Genomic DNA, 17,029 nt, shown 5'->3' with positions numbered 1-17,029 from the left:
TGGAACACTAAACATCCATGTTACATGTTTGGAGCCCTGGGTCATTTTCAGGTTTTTCTGTACGAAGATTCCCAAAGGGAGGAGAAACCTTGGCTCTACCTTCCTACCTACTACTCACTTCCCTCCTTCCTTTCCCCAACCTGAGTCCTTTCCTAGAAGCTGGATCTTCAACTTGAGAAAAGGTAATGTAAACTAGGACACTCCAGGTTTCTGCTTTAAGACAGAGGAGCTTAATAACTTCAGAAGGACTAGTCCAGTAGACACACTGATAAGTGTAAGGTCTGGATTTGTTAAACGCATGACTTAATGGTGAGGTCATGGACAGGAGATAGCTAATTTCCAAAAATACATTCCATATTTTAGATAAAATTCTTAACATTTAGTTTCCTTGGAGTTGTTTGAAATCCATAGAAGCAGGGATGTTTTCATTTAACTCATCTGTGGGCCAAGTTTTGTATCTTTGAGAATGACTACATAACAATTTTTTTTTTAGGAATTTAAAATAATTTGTTTTAATTAGTTGTAGATGACAGCAGAATGCATTTATGCACTTTGATATATACAAATGGGATAGAATTTCTCATTTTTCCAAGTGTACATGTTACAGAATTATATTGGTCATGTAGTCACATAGATACATACAATAATAATGTCTGTTTCATTCTACTCTCTTTCCTATGCCCACATCCTCTTCCCTCTCCTCCCATCACTTCCCTCTACCTAATCTAAGGTAACGCTATCCTTCCCTAGTGCCCCCTGCTTTATTGTGAATTAGCATCCACATTACAGAAGACATTTGGCCTTTGGTTTTGTGGGATTGGCTTGTTTCACTTAGCATGATATTCTCCAACTCCAACCATTTACTGGCAAATGCCATAATTTCACTATGAGTAATATTCCATTGAGCATATATACCACATTTTCTTTATCAATTCATCTATTGAGGGACACCTTGGTTGGTTCCATAGTCTAGCTATTGTGAATTGAGCTTCTATAAACATTGATTTTAAGTCCTTTGGGTATAAACCAAGGAGTGGGGTAGCTGGGTCAAATGGTGGTTCCATTCCAAGTTTTCTGAGAAATCTCCATACTGTTTCCCATAGTGGTTGCACCAATTTGCAGTCCCACCAGCAATCTATTTGTACCATTTTCCCTACATCCTTCCCAACATTGCCTGTATTCTTGATTGCCATTCTGACTAAAGTGAGTAGTTTTGATTTGCATTTCTCTAATTGTTGATCAATTGTATTTCTTCTTTTGAGAAGTGTCTGTTCAGTTCCTTAGCCCATTTATTGATTGGGTTATTTGTTTTTTTGGTGTTAAGTTTTTTGAGTTCTTTATGCTTTATCACAGGTGCATGTGGTAAAGATTTTCTCCCAATCTATAGGCTCTCTCCTCATGTTATTGATTGTTTCCTTTGCTGGGTAGAAGCTTTTTAATTTGAATCCATCCCATTTATTGATTCTTGATTTTACTTCTTGTGCTTTAGGAATCTTGTTAAGGAAGTCAGATCCTAGGCCAACGTGGTGAAGATTTGGGCCTATTTTTTTCTTCTATTAGGTGCAGGGTCTCTGTTCTAGTGTCTTTGATCCACTTTGAGTTGATTTTTTGTGCAGGGTGAGAGATAGATGTTTAATTTCTTTTTTGCTACATATGGATTTCCAGTTTTGCCAGCACCATTTGTGAATGTCTTTGGCACCCTTATCTAGTATGAGATAACCGTATTTATGTGGGTTTGTCTCTGTGTGTCTATTCTGTACCATTAGTCTACAAGTCTATTTTGGTGCCAATACCATGCTATTTTTGTTACTATAGCTCTGTAGTATACTTTAAGGTCTGGTATTGTTGTGCCTCCTGCTTCATTTTTCTTGCTAAGGATTGCTTTATCTATTCTGGGTCTGATTTTTCCAAATAAACTTCACAACTGCTTTTTCTATTTCTATGAAAAATGTTATTGGGATTTTAATAGAAATTGCATTAAATCTGTATAATGCTTTTGGTAGTATGCCCATTGACAATATTAATTCTGCCTATCCAGGAGCATGGGATATCTTTCTATCTTCTGAGGGTTTTTTTCTGTGGTTTTCATTGTAGAGGTCTTTTATCTATTTTGTTAGATTGATTCCTAAGGGTTTTTTTTTTTTTTTTTTTGAGGCTATTGTGAATGGAGTAGTTTTCCTAATTTCTCTTTCAGTGGATTCATTGCTGATGTATAGGAATGCATTTGATTTATAGGTGTTGATTTTATATCCTGCTACTTTGCTGAATGCAATTATTCTAGATATCTTCTGGTGGAATTTTTTGGATCTTCTAGATACAGAATCATGTCCTTAGCAAATAGTGATAGTATGAGTTCTTCTTTATCTATCTGTTTCCCTTTAATTTCTTTCTTTTGTCTAATTGATCTGGCTAGATTTTCAAGGATGATGTTGAATAGAAGTAGTGAAAGAAGACTTCCTTGTCTTGCTCCAGTTTTTAGTGGGAATGTTTTCAATTTTTCTCCATTTAGAATTATGCTGGCCTTGGATTTAGCATATATAGCTTTTACAATGTTGAGGTATGTTCCTACTATCCTTAGTTTTTCTAGTGTTTTGAACATGAAGGGTGCTATATTTTGCCAAATGCTTTTTCTACATCTATTCATTTATTTTTATGTGATGCTGTGGATTGAACCCAGGGCCTCGCCGGTGCTAGGTGAGCACTCTACTGCTAAGCCACAACCCCAGCCCCTTTTCTACATCTATTGAGATGATCATAAGATTCTTGTTTTTAATTCTATTAATATGATGAATTAACATTTGTTGATTTCTGTATGTTGAACCAACCCTGCATCCCTGGTATGAACCCACTTGATCATGGTGCACTACCTTTTTAATAATTTTTTTATGTGATTTGCCAGAATTTTATTGAGAATTTTTACATCTATGTTCATCAGGGATATTGGTTTTCTTTCCTTGATGTGTCTTTGTCTGGTTTTGGTATCAGGGTAATATTATCCTCATAGAAAATGAGTTTGGAAGGTTTCCCTTCTTTTCTATTTCATGGAATACTTTGAAGAGTATTTGTGTTAATTCTTCTTTGAAAGTCTTGTAGAACTTGACTGAGAATCTATCTGGTCCTGGCCTTTTCTTGGTTAGTAGGCTTTTTATGGTGTCTTCTATTTCATTACTTAAAATTGATCTGTTTAAATCATGTATGACCTCCTCATTCAGTTTGGGTAGGTCAGATGTCTCTAGAAATTTATCAATGTCTTCGTTATTTTCTATTTTATTATAGAATAAATTTTCAAAATAGTTTCTAATTATCTTCTTTATTTCAGTTTTTTCCATTGTGATATTTCCTTCTTCATCTTGTATTTTAGTAATTTGAGTTTTTTCTCTTCGTTAGCATGCCATGGGTTTACCTATTTTATATATTTTTTCAAAAACCAACTTTCTGTTTTGTCATTTTTTCTTTTGTTTCGATTTCTTTGATTTCAGCTCTGATTTTAATTATTTCCTGTCTTCTACTGCTTTTGGTGTTGATTTGTTCTTCTTTTACTAGGACTTTGAGATGTAGTGTTAGGTCATTTATTTGTTGACTTTTAATTTTTTTAATGAATGCACTCAACACAGTAATCTTTCCTCTTGGTACTGCCTTCATAGTGTCCCACAGATTTTGACATGTTGTATCAGTGTTCTCATTCACCTCTAACAATTTTTTTTATTTCATCCTTAATTTTTCTACTATCCATTCATCATTCAGTCGTGTATTTTTTTAGTCTCTATTTGTTACGGTAGCTTCTTTTTTATTTTATCATTGATTCCTAATTTTATTTTATTGAGGTCTGATAGAATGCAAGGTATTATCTCTGTTTTTTTGTATAGAGTTGCTTTGTGGCATAAGATATGGTCTATTTTAGAGAAGGATCCATGTGCTGCTGAGAAGAAAGTATATGTGCTTGTGGATGGATGAAATATTCTATATATGTCTGTTAAGTCTAAATTATTGATTGTATTATTTAGTTCTATAGTTTCCTTATTTAGTTTTTGTTTGGAAGATCTGTCCATAGTGAGAGAGGTGTGTTAAAGTCACCTAGTATTATTATATTGTGGCCTATTTGACTCTTGAAAAAAAATTTTTTTTCAAAGAGAGAGAGAGAGAGAGAGAGAGAGAGAGAGAATTTTATTTATTTATTTATTTTAGTTTTCGGCGGACGACATCTTTGTTTGTATGTGGTGCTGAGGATCGAACCCGGGCCGCATGCATGCCAGGCGAGCGCGCTACTGCTTGAGCCACATCCCCAGCCCTGACTCTTGAAATTGAGAAGGATTTTTTTGATGTACATAGATGCTCGATTGTTTGGGGCATAAATATTTATAATTGTTATGTCCTGCTTATATCTACTTTAGAAGTCTGAAATGTTCTTCTTTGTCTCTTCTGGTTAAATTTGGTTTGAAGTCTACTTTATCTGAGATGAGGATGGAAACCCCTGCTTGTTTATGCAGTCCATATGAGTGATAAGTTTTTCCCCATCCTTTCACCTTCAGCCTGTGGATGTCTTTGCTCATGAGGTGAGTCTCTTCAAGACAGCATATTGTTGGGTCTTGCTTTTTAATCCAATCTTCCAATCTGTCTTTTGATTGATGAGTTTAGGCCATTAACATTCAAGGTTATTATTGAGATACGACTTGTATTCCCTGTCATTTTGATTTATTTCTGTTTTTTTAATTTGTCTTAGTTTTATCATTTGGTTGAATGTCCCTTTAGTGTAGATCCTCTCTTTGCTGGTTTTCATTTCATCGTCATGGAATATTTTGTTGAGAATGCTCTGTAGTGTAGGTTTTCTAGTTGTGAATTCTTTTAATTTTTGTTTCTCAAAGAATGTTTTAATTTCATCTTCAAATATGAAACTTAATTTTGCTGGATATAAAATTCTTGGTTGGCATCTGTTTTCTTTCAGAGCTTGAAATATATTATTTCAGAACATCCTAGCTTTGTTGAGAAATCAGTTTAGATCCAAACTGGTTACCCCTTATACATAATTTGATTTTTTTTCTCTCACAGCCTTTAAGATTTTATCTTTATTCTCTGTGTTAGTCATTCTCATTATTGTTGGGAGTTGCCCTGGCTCCAAAGACAGACTTCCCCATCCCCCAAGAAGAGCCGTCCAATCGTCCTGCTGGCTCACATGATCCTTACCCACCAATCAGACTAGCCCTGCTGGCTCACATGATCCTTACCCACCAATCAGACTAGCCCTGCTGGCTCACATGATCCTTACCCACCAATCAGAAAGCACCCCATGCCAACTGTCAAACCCTTCAACAATTAAACTATCATAACTGTTAAACCACCCCCGGCTCTATAAATATGCAGAGCTGTTCCTCAATAAAGGGGCATTTTCTCCGATGGCAAGCCTTGATTGTTCTTTCAATTATAATGTGTCTTGGTGTGGGTCTGCCATAATTTTGTACATTTGGGGTCCTGTAAGCCTCTTGTATTTGATTTTCCATTCCATTCTTTAGGTTTGGGAATTTTTCTGCTATGATATCATTGAAAAGATTGTGCATTCCTTTGGTTTGTATCTCTGCTCCTTTATCTCTTCCGATAACTCTTAAATTTGATCTTTTCATGTTATTCCATAATTCTTGGATGTTCTGTTCATGGTTTGTTACCATCTTCTCTGCATGTTCAACTCTACTTTCAAGATTATATATTTTGTCTTCATTGTCTGAGGTTCTGTCTTCCAATTGGTCTAGTCTGTTGGTGATGCTTTCTATTGAATTTATAATTTGGTTCACTGATTCCTTCATTTCAAGGATTTTTTTTTTTCACAATCTCTAACTCTACTGAAATGGTCTTTCATTTCCTGTATTTTTTCTTTGATTTCACTCCTTATACTATCCTTTATTTTTCATATCAATTTAGCTATATACAATCTGAACTCCTTGTTGGACATTTTTTTTAATGTTTAGTTTTTTAGGTGAACACAATATCTTTATTTTATTTTTATGTGGTGCTGAGGATCGAACCCAGTGCCTCACACATGCCAGGCGAGCACGTTACCACTTGAGCCACATCCCAAGCCCCTCTTGGACATTTTCTACTGTGTTATCAGTGGTTTCTGTTGGTGAAGCGTCTTGGTTTGTTTGGGGCACTTTATTCCCTTGTTTTTTCATGTTGTTAGTGTGTTTTCCCATCTAAAAGTATGGATCTAAGGCAGGATAAATTCTACCCTGTAGACCTATAGTGTCCCTGAAAGTTTCCAGCACTTCTACTTTACTGGTAAGACCAATATCAACAGCACCCAGTGTATACAATATATAGCCTCCAACCTAATAGCTCCCACTATGGTGTCTACTGCTTTCTCACATTGAACCAAAATGATGAGTTCAATAACTATCTATAGTACAAACAATTTGTTAAAACGATTTACAATTTCAAATGGTGGATGAGAGAACAGAGGTAGTATAGTACGCAATATTTGCGAGGGAGGAAGAGAAAAGCTAGATGTAAAAATTCACAGGAAGAGTGGAAGAGGAGCTGACAGAGATTGGCTGTTGGTTGGAGAAGAGTTGGAAAGAAAATAGAAGAGAGGAAGGATATGAAGAAAGAGAAAAAATTAAAGACATAAGAATACAACAAAAATGCAAAACACCATTCAAATATCATTGTCCTCTACCCACTGATGCTTGAAAAACATCCTGTTCCAAATATGGTAGAGAGATTAGTGAATCAAAAAATAGAATAAATCTTGCCGGGCTGGGGTTGTGGCTCAGAGGTAGAGCGCTTGCCTAGCATGTGTAAGGCCCTGGTTTTGATCTTCAGCACCACATAAAAATAAAATAAAGATATTGTGTCCACCTATACCTAAAAATAAATTAAAAAAAAAAAATCTTGCTGCAAAGTCGAATTGTCTCTATCAGTTTTCAACAGATTCTTAGCCCTGACTCTGACATCTCTCAGGATCACCAAACCCAGATCAGCCCTCGCAAACCCAATCTCTATCCCACTGATCTGGGCCTCAGTTACCTCAGGGTCAGCCACGCTGCAGTCCCAAGGTCTCAATGCTGCTCCTACTTGCAGAGAGACCACCAGGGACCCACTCATGCAAAGGAGTAACCCTGAGATGCAGCAGCAAGACAAGGGTCACCAGCACTCTCAGCAGAAAGACCCCAGGCTCCTCCAAACCTGCAGGCACCCCCACACTGCACCTGCAGGTCCCAGCTGGAGTCCCCAGACAGAGGCTCCGTGGTAGTAAACCTGCTGGCACCCAGGCCCCAGGCCCTGGCTGATGTCCCAAAATGGATGCAGCCACATACAACCAAACCTGGAGTCTCCCCTGAAGCAGCCCTATAGGCCTTCATAGCAGCGGTAGTGGCGGTGGTTGTTGGCGCAGGAGGCGGGTCAGCAGCAGTGAGGCTTCAGTTGCATCTGGGGCAGGGGTTTCTTCTGTGGCAGCAGCGCCCAGAAAGAAGACCTCCTGGCAACCTCAGGCTGGCAGCGGTGGAATCAGAGGCAGCAGCAATGGCGGTAGCCCTGGAGGCAGAGGTTGGTTAACAGGAGACTTCCAGTTCAGTGGTGGCGACCACAGAGGGAGGTAGCGTTGGAATTCACAACCGAGATAGCACAGGCTGTGCCCAGATAAGAGACCACAGGGCATGGCAGTGGCATCTGTGGCATCTGCACAACTTCATTTTATAGAGTGACAATGTACTAGATAGCCACCGACTTTTCCGTTTTTCATGGCTAATTTATTGATGCACCAAATCTTTTTTTTTTCCCTAGCAGTTTCAAATCTCATTGAGTACTTGAATAAATGATAGATCTTTGCCTATAACTTTCATTTCTGCACTATAGTAGGTAAGTTTGAGAAGTAACACTTCTAATTGTATGAAGCGCCTATCACTGTTAAAATTGCTAACACTTACTTTGGGTGTTGCAATAATCTTTGAAGGGTAACTATTACAAAAAGATTAGCTATTGGGCTGCGGGTGTAGCTCAGTGGTTCAATGCTTTCTTAGCTTGCCCAAGGCCCTGGCTTTAATCATTCACACTGCAAAAAAAAAAAAAATTAATTAATTAATTAATTAATTTAAAATAAAAAATAAATAAATAAAAGAAAGAAAAGAAAAGAGAAAGAAAAAATGGAATATCAGAGTTAAGCGTTTTAGAAAGTATTGGTTCTTTAAGTTGTTAAAGAACTTTTGCGTCTTTGTTTTAGTATCAAGCTCCATGACTAGTTTTTGGACAAAGTGAAATAAACTTTCCTAATGTTGATTTTCCCCCCTTTACCCTCAACATTTCTGTAACTGCATCATTACTTGAATGAGTTGAAAACTTGGGATACTTTCTTGTAATTGTAAATCTTCATTGTCAAAAGGCTATTTGCTTCAGCGCTCTCTCTCTCTCTCTCTCTCTTTAAATAGAATCAAGTTAACTCAAATCAAAATATTGTTCACCAAGGGATGTGTTCCTTTCCATCCTGCTATTAGCAGTAGGAGCAAAACCTCCAATTTTGTTTGTATGGGCAGTTGGAAACCTTGTGAGATGGAGGACCACGTTCAGAAGGCCATTAAGGGAAGTGTAGCTGGCTATTTACCTCCCTCCGCCCTGGGAGGAGTTGGCCAAAACCCTGCTGACTGAATTTGGAAAGCCCTTGAAACATGTCATTAATGGTGCTTTCTTTTGAAATTGGGCTGTTGACCTAATTGTGATGGACAAAACCTGGCCAAATCATGCAGCAACCCCCTCCCACCAAAGGGCAGTGTGAGTGAAGTGTTTTAGCAACATCACTGATTTTAGTTTCATAACCTCAGCTCATAAAGATGACAAAAAACACCCAAGCTATCAAGTAGGGTCTGATGAAGGCAGAAGTATAATTTAATTTTGAGCATTTGTATGTTAAATGGCATGTTGTTGGCATAGTTTGAAAGCATAATTCTGGTGTCTCTCCACACCCAGTTCCTCCTAAATATTTGGGAGAGTTTCATAACACTGTGTAGGAGTTGTGCACACCAAACCCTCTTAAACCGATCCGTTCATGCATTCCTCCCAGGCTTCACACGGTCATAAATGTCTTTCCCCATCCGAGTCCTGGGAGGTGGTGTGGTGCCTTGGAATGGACTAGTATTTAGAAGGCAGGAGGCTGTATCTTAGTGGTAGAGTGTTTGCCTGCCAACCATCGCTCGCACAGCAAAAACAAGAAATGAAGGAGCTATGTCTGCCCGAGTTCAAATTCTGTTTTTTTTTTTTTTTATTAAAGAGAGAGAGAATTTTAATATTTGTTTTTTAGTTTTCGGTGGACACAACATCTTTATTTGTATGTGGTGCTGAGGATCGAACCTGGGCCGCACGCATGCCAGGCAAGCACGCTACCGCTTGAGCCACATCCCCAGCCCAAAATTCTGTTTCTTCCGTAGGTCCATGGGTCACATTTAGGCTGTTAAAGGACACAACTCCTGGTGTAAACAGAGCAGATACGAATGACTACATGATATAAATATCCCAGATAAGTGCTACAGATATTCCCAGTCCTTTATCAGAAAATATTTAGTTCTTCCATAGACCCCTATTTTCATGTATTTATCCACTAGGCTGAGTTTATTACTAATTTATTACTAGTTTGTCAATCACATGTTAAAATCAATACAAGGGGCTAGTGTTTTGCTCAGATATAAAACACTTGCCCTAACATGCTTGAGGCCCTGTGTTTGATTTCCAACAATGCAAAACAAACAAACAAAAAACTCACACTATCATCATGATGGCCTGTTGAGTATACTCAATGCTAGGATTCTACCCAAACGTTGAATGTTTTTCAGCCTTTAGGCATTAAGCTTGACATGGTTTTCTGAACAACAGAACCAGCCCAAAGAAGGCCCCCCAAATCCAAGAATCAGTTTTAATCTTTTACAGATATCCCAGTGACAGTCAAATGGTGGTACTTGCCTGTAATCCCAGTGGTGCAGGAGGATGGTGAGTTCAAAGCCAGCCTCAGCAACAGTAAGGTGCTAAGCAACTCAGTGAGACCCTGTCTCTAAATAAACAAAATAGGGCTGGGGATATGGCTTAGTTCTTAAGGGCCTCTGAGTTCAATCCCTGGTACCCACCCCACCAAAAAAGATCCAGATATCCCAGTGACAGCTCCTTGTTCTTTCTGAATCCACTGTTTCCCTTTCTTGAAATTCTATTGGACAGAGTAATTGGAGCACTTCCTCACCTGACTCCTCATTGGCCATGAGAACAGTCACCTGCACAGCCCAAGTCCAACTGATGATGATTGAGATCTGTCAGAATAAATCAGAAGCCTCTTCTAGTGTTACGAAGCTTTGTGGATGAGTTGCACTTTTGAGGTGGCAACAACAAAGCCATATTTTCTAGTCTGAAGAAGTTTTAATGTTTGGAACTTGAACAGATTAGGCAGAAATATTGGAAGCTTGTCCATAAAAAGGGGGATTATGAGGAAGGAGTGGATGAGTACAAAGACTTTGACTTAATTTAAAATTAATAAAGAGTCAAGGTGTATACAGAAGGCAGCTCCAAAAATGTAGAAAAACGTGTAGAAATAGAGAACTTTTTTTAACCCTTTGCCTTACACCAAAGTTTAAGGGGATCAATGACATTCACCCCCCCTTTCCTGTCCATCCTCTCAAGTTATGTCTCGATCACTTGGAGCAGACATTAATTTAGTAAACTTGAAGTTTTCCCCTCCCTTCCCTCCTCCCTTTTCCACCTCTCCCCTGTGCCTCCCCTCCCCCTCCTTTTTCTTCCTTGTAACTTTTTTTTTTTCTTTAGTACCCAGGGCCTCACACTAAGTCACATCCCCAGCCCAATGTAGCTTTTGGGTTTTAGTGGGAGTACCAGGGATTGAATTCAGAGGCACTCAGCCACTGAGCCACATCCCCAGCCCTATTTGGTAATTTATTTAGAGACAGGGTCTCACTGAGTTGCTTAGTGCCTTGCTTTTACTGAGGCTGGCTTTGAACTCATGATCCTCCTGCCTCTGCCTTCCAAGCCCCTGAGATTACGTGTGTGTGTGTGTGTGTGTGTGTGTGTGTGTGTGTGATGGGATTTGTGGGGATGAGGTATAGCTCAGTGCTAGAGTGCTTTCCTAGCATGTGTGAAGCCTGAGTTCAATCCCTACAATACACACACACACACACACACACACACGCACGCATGCAAGAAAGATGGCGTTTTGTCGACATTCTTGTAGTTTGGACCTTGAATGTCCCCTGGAGGTCCACATGTTGAAGTTAAAGAACTATTCTTGGTCCCCAGGGTAGTACCACTGGGAGATAGTGGAACCCTTAGGAAGTGGGCCTAACAAGTCATTGGGAGCATGTCCTCAAAGGGAATTGTTGAACTTTGGCTCCTTCACCTTTTGCTTTCTGCCCATGAGCTGAGCAGTTTTCTCTGTCACATGTTCCCTGCCATTGCCTAAAAGAGGCCTAAAAGTCCCTGATTATGGACTGGAAACTCTAAAACTGTGATCCAAAATAAAGCTGCCCCCCCACCCCCCAGTGCTGGGGATAGAACCCAGAACCTCACACATGCTGAGTAATTGCTCTACCCCTGAGCCACATCCCACACCAAGCTTTTCTCTTTATAATTATCTCAGGTATGTTCTTACGGTGGTGGAAAGCTGACCAACACAGACATTCATCCAAAATCATGAGGAAACACGAAAAACCCTGGGGTGCCTTTGTCCCCAGGAAGAGCATACAACAGGGATTTGCACTTCTCCACTGGCCTCGAGTTCTTGGCTTCCAGTTTGGTTTCCCTCGGGCCCTAGCGAGTGGGCAATAACAACTGTGCTCATCTGACTCCTGACAGCCAGGTCTCAAAGAGGGAAGTCACACACTTCCCAAGTGCTGATCCACGCTCTGCTGCTGCAGAAGAAATGGTTCATAACTGTGGTTAGGCAGCTCAGAGCAGACCTGGCCTTCACCAGCACAGTCAGATGTGTCATTCTCTTCAGGAACTGGCCCCTCTGTGGGCCTTGTTCTTTTCCTCCAGAGGTAACGATTGTCTTTTTTTGGTATTTCTGCAGTGGTGATCTTACTTGCTCTTCTCATAGAAGACCTGAGGAATTTGCCAGCCCAAGTCACAGCTGGCTCCCAGGTGGTTCTCAGTCCTGTGACCTCACCAACACCCCAACCCAGATTGGCTTGGGAGGTTCAAACTTGGCTCGCTGGGGCACGATGCTTCCCAATTCCCACACCGGGAGATTTATGGGCAGGCTGTGGAGAAAACAGATCTCTAGAGGTGGGAGGTGGCCAAGCAGTTTACTTTTGTAGCATGTTCTAGAATTCTGCCTAACACAGAAGAGGTTGACCTCATTTTTACCCCACCCAAAGATTAAGTGAGAGTAACTAGATAACTCGCAAGCTCTTACTGACATTGCTAAATGACCTAGCAAAGAGAGTTCTTCATTTTCTGTTTCTCTGTCTCTGTCTCTTCCTCTCTCTAAATATATGCTAGTGTGCATTTACAGATTAAAAAACAGTATATTTTTTATATACGTATATTCAAGAAGAATTCTCTTCTCTTCCACGGTGTGTCATTTACAACACGGAGTTTGCCATCAAAATGATCCGAGAATGGCTCTCCAGTTCCCACAGTTTGCCGGTGACTGTGCCTTTCAGGTAAAAATGGGCGACAGAGCTCAAATAGTTTCTTGTTGCAAAGAAATTCTTCAGTGTCCATTTCCTGGAGATAATGTAGAAAATGCAAGCAGGTTTCTGACATACTTCAGCTGTTCAGGAAATACTTTAAATAATTTCCTGCTCTAGAGAATAGGAGGAGGGCCAGAAAGTTGGAAAGCATTCCTCTCTTTCTTTACGGTCTCAAATGCAGTTCACGAGAACCTCTGCCATTCACAGACCCACTCCTTCAGCTCCTTTCTGGCCCCACCAGCCTTTTTTTGAAATGCGGGAATGTTCTTTTTAAGAGTGTGGCGAGAATCCTGGTAACTTGGACTTCCCATCGCATCCTGGCCTGCGCTTCCTAAGGAACTTTACAAATCGGAGCTCATTAAGCCTGGAAAGCCCCATGAGAATCCTCTGGGCCGTTATTGAAATGCAGCCAGCTCTGAGGTGGACCAGCCGCTGTTTTTGCCCTGCACAGCAACAATTCAAGCAGTGGAGAGGAAGGGAAACGAACTGCCTAATGCAATCAAAACTGCAAGGAAGGAGCAGGCTAAGCAAGACGTAATTAATTGCCTCCGTGGTTTGCTTCGGGGGGGCCTCAGCTACTGGCATTTTTATCTGGGTCATTTAGGCCTTTGGTTAGATTTCAGGTAATCGTTAATAAATAAAAGTCTTTTATCTAAAGCAAGGCAAAGTTTACTCACACCCTGCCTCCCAATGGAACATTGGATAAAATGTGGAGACATTTTTGGTTGTCACATCCAGGAAGGGGGACATTACTGTCTACTAGTGGGTCAGGGACAGCTGCTAAACATCTCGTAGTGCATAGTAGAGACCTATCTGGTTCAAAACGTCAACAGCGTGGAGGTTGAAAACCCTGGTTTAAAGGTCCCAAGGGATTCAGGGTTGACCAGTGTCCACGATTAGTCTTGGGTCTTCTATTCATGACCGTCTGGCCCATTCAGCTCTAGAATCGACTCTCAGGGCAGCAGACTGAGCCTCGTGGGGTTCCAGGGTCAGTACCCTTGGATGCCTCTGGGCTGGTGACACTCTCCTGAGGCCCCTGGTGAAGACACACCTCTCCCTGCATCATGGGCTCCAGGCAGTCGGGTGTCAGGAGTCGGGTGTCTCCAGAGAGGGAACCACTTGCAGCGCCCCAGAGCTCGGAGGTCCTGATTGTCCTGAAGTGACCTCGAGGAGGCAGTCCTGCTCCTCTGACAGCGCTTATTCAGAGAGGCTCTTTATTTCCAGCCTCCTTGAGGCCCAACTGCCAGGGAGACCCTGGGCTCGAGCCAGAGGCAGCCTGGGGGACGTGCTGCTCATGGAAAGAGGCTGAAAGGTTTAATTCCAACCTTTCCTTTTGCAAACTTAAAAATGGTATTCTCTTGAGAAGACCTGGGACTCCTTCAACTCACAGAGGAAGCCTCCTGGACACCCCACGGAGCCCCTCCCTCCTCTCCCTCTGACCTCCTCCTGCTGCTGCTGTCCCCACACTGTGTCCACTTCTTCCCTGAGGGGAAGATGTCCATCTGTCCTCCCTTGATCCACATCTTGTTCACTCTGGGCCCAGCACTGGGCACGGGCCTACCCCATCCCCCTGGCAGGCGTTTAAAAAGAGAAAGCAGGGGTTTGGGCTGGCTCAGTGGGGAGCACTCACCTAGTGTGAGTGCTCTGGGTTCATCCCTGGCACCAGAGAATGAAAAGAAAAGAAAAGAAAAAAAAAAAAAAAAAAGGAGAAAGTCTACCAGATCTCATTTAACTGGAGCTGGGCCACTTGGAAAGCCAGAGAGGCCTAGAGTCCACTCTCAGGGCAGCAGGCTGAGCTCTTTCCCTGGGTGGCTGGGCTGTGGCCATGGGTTATTTGTTAATCAAATAAGAAGGGCTGACAGCAACAAGCGGGGCACACGAAACTGCAGGAACATGCTGTCTTACGGGTCTGGACTCAAGGTGCCAGACGTCTGAGGGCCATGAGGGACAGGTCCCTCCCAGGCCTCTCTCCTTGGCTTGTCATGGCCATCTCTGCCCCGTGTCTCTTCACATAACTTCCCACTGTCCACATTTCCCTTCCTATAAGGACGCCAATCATATTGGACTAGTGCCCACTTCAAATGGCCTCATTTTAACTTGATTGTCTCTGTTAAGATCCTATTTTGAGATAAGGTCACATGGTAAGTAGCAGGGGTTACTAGGACCACGTATCTTTTTTGGGGGAAAAGCAATGCAAACTGTAACAACCAAATTCAATTCATAATCCAAGATTGCATCTTTTTTTTTTTTTGAGGTAGGCTCTTGCTACGTTGCCCAAGCTGGTCTCAAACTCCCAGGCTCAAGAAATCCTCCTAACTTGGCTTTCAAAGTGGCTGGGACTCTAGGCATGTATCACAGTGCCTGCCCTGGAATTGGATCTTTGGGCAAAAAATTACATTAAGAGATTACTTGAGCTATTGGCAATATTCACGTATGCACTGTAAATAATGCATAAATAAATAATATGATAGCAATATGAAATATGAATTCAATGGGAATTGAATGTGAAAATTATACTATGGTTACACAGAAAAGTCTTATCCTTTAACAAAAATAACAAAGTATTCAGGTATAAAGGGGCATAGAACTCACACTCATAGTTCAGCAAAGATTAAAAATATAAAGGGCATGCCAGGCACGGTGGTGCACGCCTGTAATCCCAGCAACTCAGGAGACTGAGGCAGGAGGATCACAAGTTCGAGGACAGCCTCAGCAATTTAGTGAGTCTCTAAGCCACTTAGCAAGGCCCTGTCTCAAAATAAAAAAATAAAAAGGGCTGGGGATGTGCCTCAGTGGTAGAGTTCAGTCCCTGGGGGTCAATGCCCAGTACTGCAAAAATTAAAAATAAAAATATAGAGGAGGGAAAGAGCTGAAGAGCTGGTGTGGCAAGATGTTCTTTGTATGATTCTTTGAAGTTTAAAATGATTTCAAGATTAAATTTTAAAAAGCTAACACAGTTGATAGACTTTATGGAAGTTAGACCTTTTCTCCAGATCACTCCCTGTTCTCTGCAGGGAGGATTTTAGGAAGAGACTGTCTACAGCTTTGCTTCTGGAGGGGAGGACCTCATGTCGCCTTGGTTTTACTAGTCCATCGTGAGGTGTGCACACAGCACAGGCCGCCTGGGCTCAGGTGGTGCCCTCACACCACCTGCTTTGGCTGGGAGGTGAGGGATGTGCCCGGGGCGTCTTCCTCGGGGAAGACAGTTGCCACCCACAGCCTGGGCTCCTGACCAGTCAGGACATAGCTGGGTCAGTGTGACCCTCCCAACCTACATGCAGGTGACAGTGACCTGCACAGCAAGCTTCTCTGTCAGGGCGATAGGCAGTGGAGACTGACCGTCATTCCTTGGGTGAACTTCCTAGGGACGAAGGTTCTGGTCTTGTGGTGTGGATCTTAAATGTCCCCTAAAGGCCCATGTGCTCAAGGCCTAGTGGCCAGCCTGTGGCGTCATCGGGAGGTGGTGGAAGCTTTAAGAGGTGGCCTCCCTGGAGGAAGTTAGGTCATGGGTGTGCCCCTGCCCTCTGCTTCTCTGCCCTCAGGGGGCAGCTTGCTCTGTCCCTGCTCCCCACCATGACGCTGGGCCACCACAGGTCCCGGAGCAGCGGAGCCAGCCCACGGTGACTGAGACCTCCAGACTGTGAGCCAAAATAAGCCTTTCCTCCCTTTCAGTTGACTTACCCCAGGTGTCGGTCACAGCCAGGGGCCGCTGCCTGGCACAACTGGCTGTAACCGAGTCAAGAGGGTCTGGGCCATCAGAAGGGGCCACTCCTGGTGGGTGGACACACGGTTGTTTATTTGCCAGATAGCTGCTGCGGAGTGAGCCTAGGGCCCTGGGGAAGTCTCTGGAAGCTACAGGGATGTGTGGGCAGCCCCCTCCCCTCCTCTCCTGCCCTCAACCCTACTCAGCACCTCAGGCTCAGCCCTCCCTGCAGACTCCCATCAGGGCCACCCTGGTCATCTCTCCTGGTCCTGGTCCCCGGGATCAATGATGCCTCTAGGGCATACGACTGAGGCCAAGGGTGAGGGAGACCAGAGATGGACCAGGATGTGGAAAGGAGAAGCAGTCATCCTGAGATGGGTCTGGGAGAAAGAAGAACACGAAACCCGGTTGCCTCTAAAAGCATGAGTGGGGCTGGGGACGGGGCTCAGTGCTAGAGCGCTTGCCTAGCAGGGGCGAGTCCACACCACGGAAGGGAGGAAGGGAGGAGGGAGGGAGGGAGGGAGGACTGCTCCCTGGGCTTCCCCCTTTCTGTCTCGTAGATGAGGAAACGCGGACAATATAGCAGGAGGCTTTGGTCTTACCGCTGCTCTTCCTCCAGCCCACACAACAAGCCAAGAGGCTTTTTCCTTTTTTAATGGTATTG

The sequence above is a fragment of the Marmota flaviventris genome, chromosome 17 (assembly GCF_047511675.1).
Source record: "Marmota flaviventris isolate mMarFla1 chromosome 17, mMarFla1.hap1, whole genome shotgun sequence".
Lineage (NCBI taxonomy): Eukaryota > Metazoa > Chordata > Mammalia > Rodentia > Sciuridae > Marmota > Marmota flaviventris.
Note: the sequence above shows the minus strand (reverse complement) of the source record.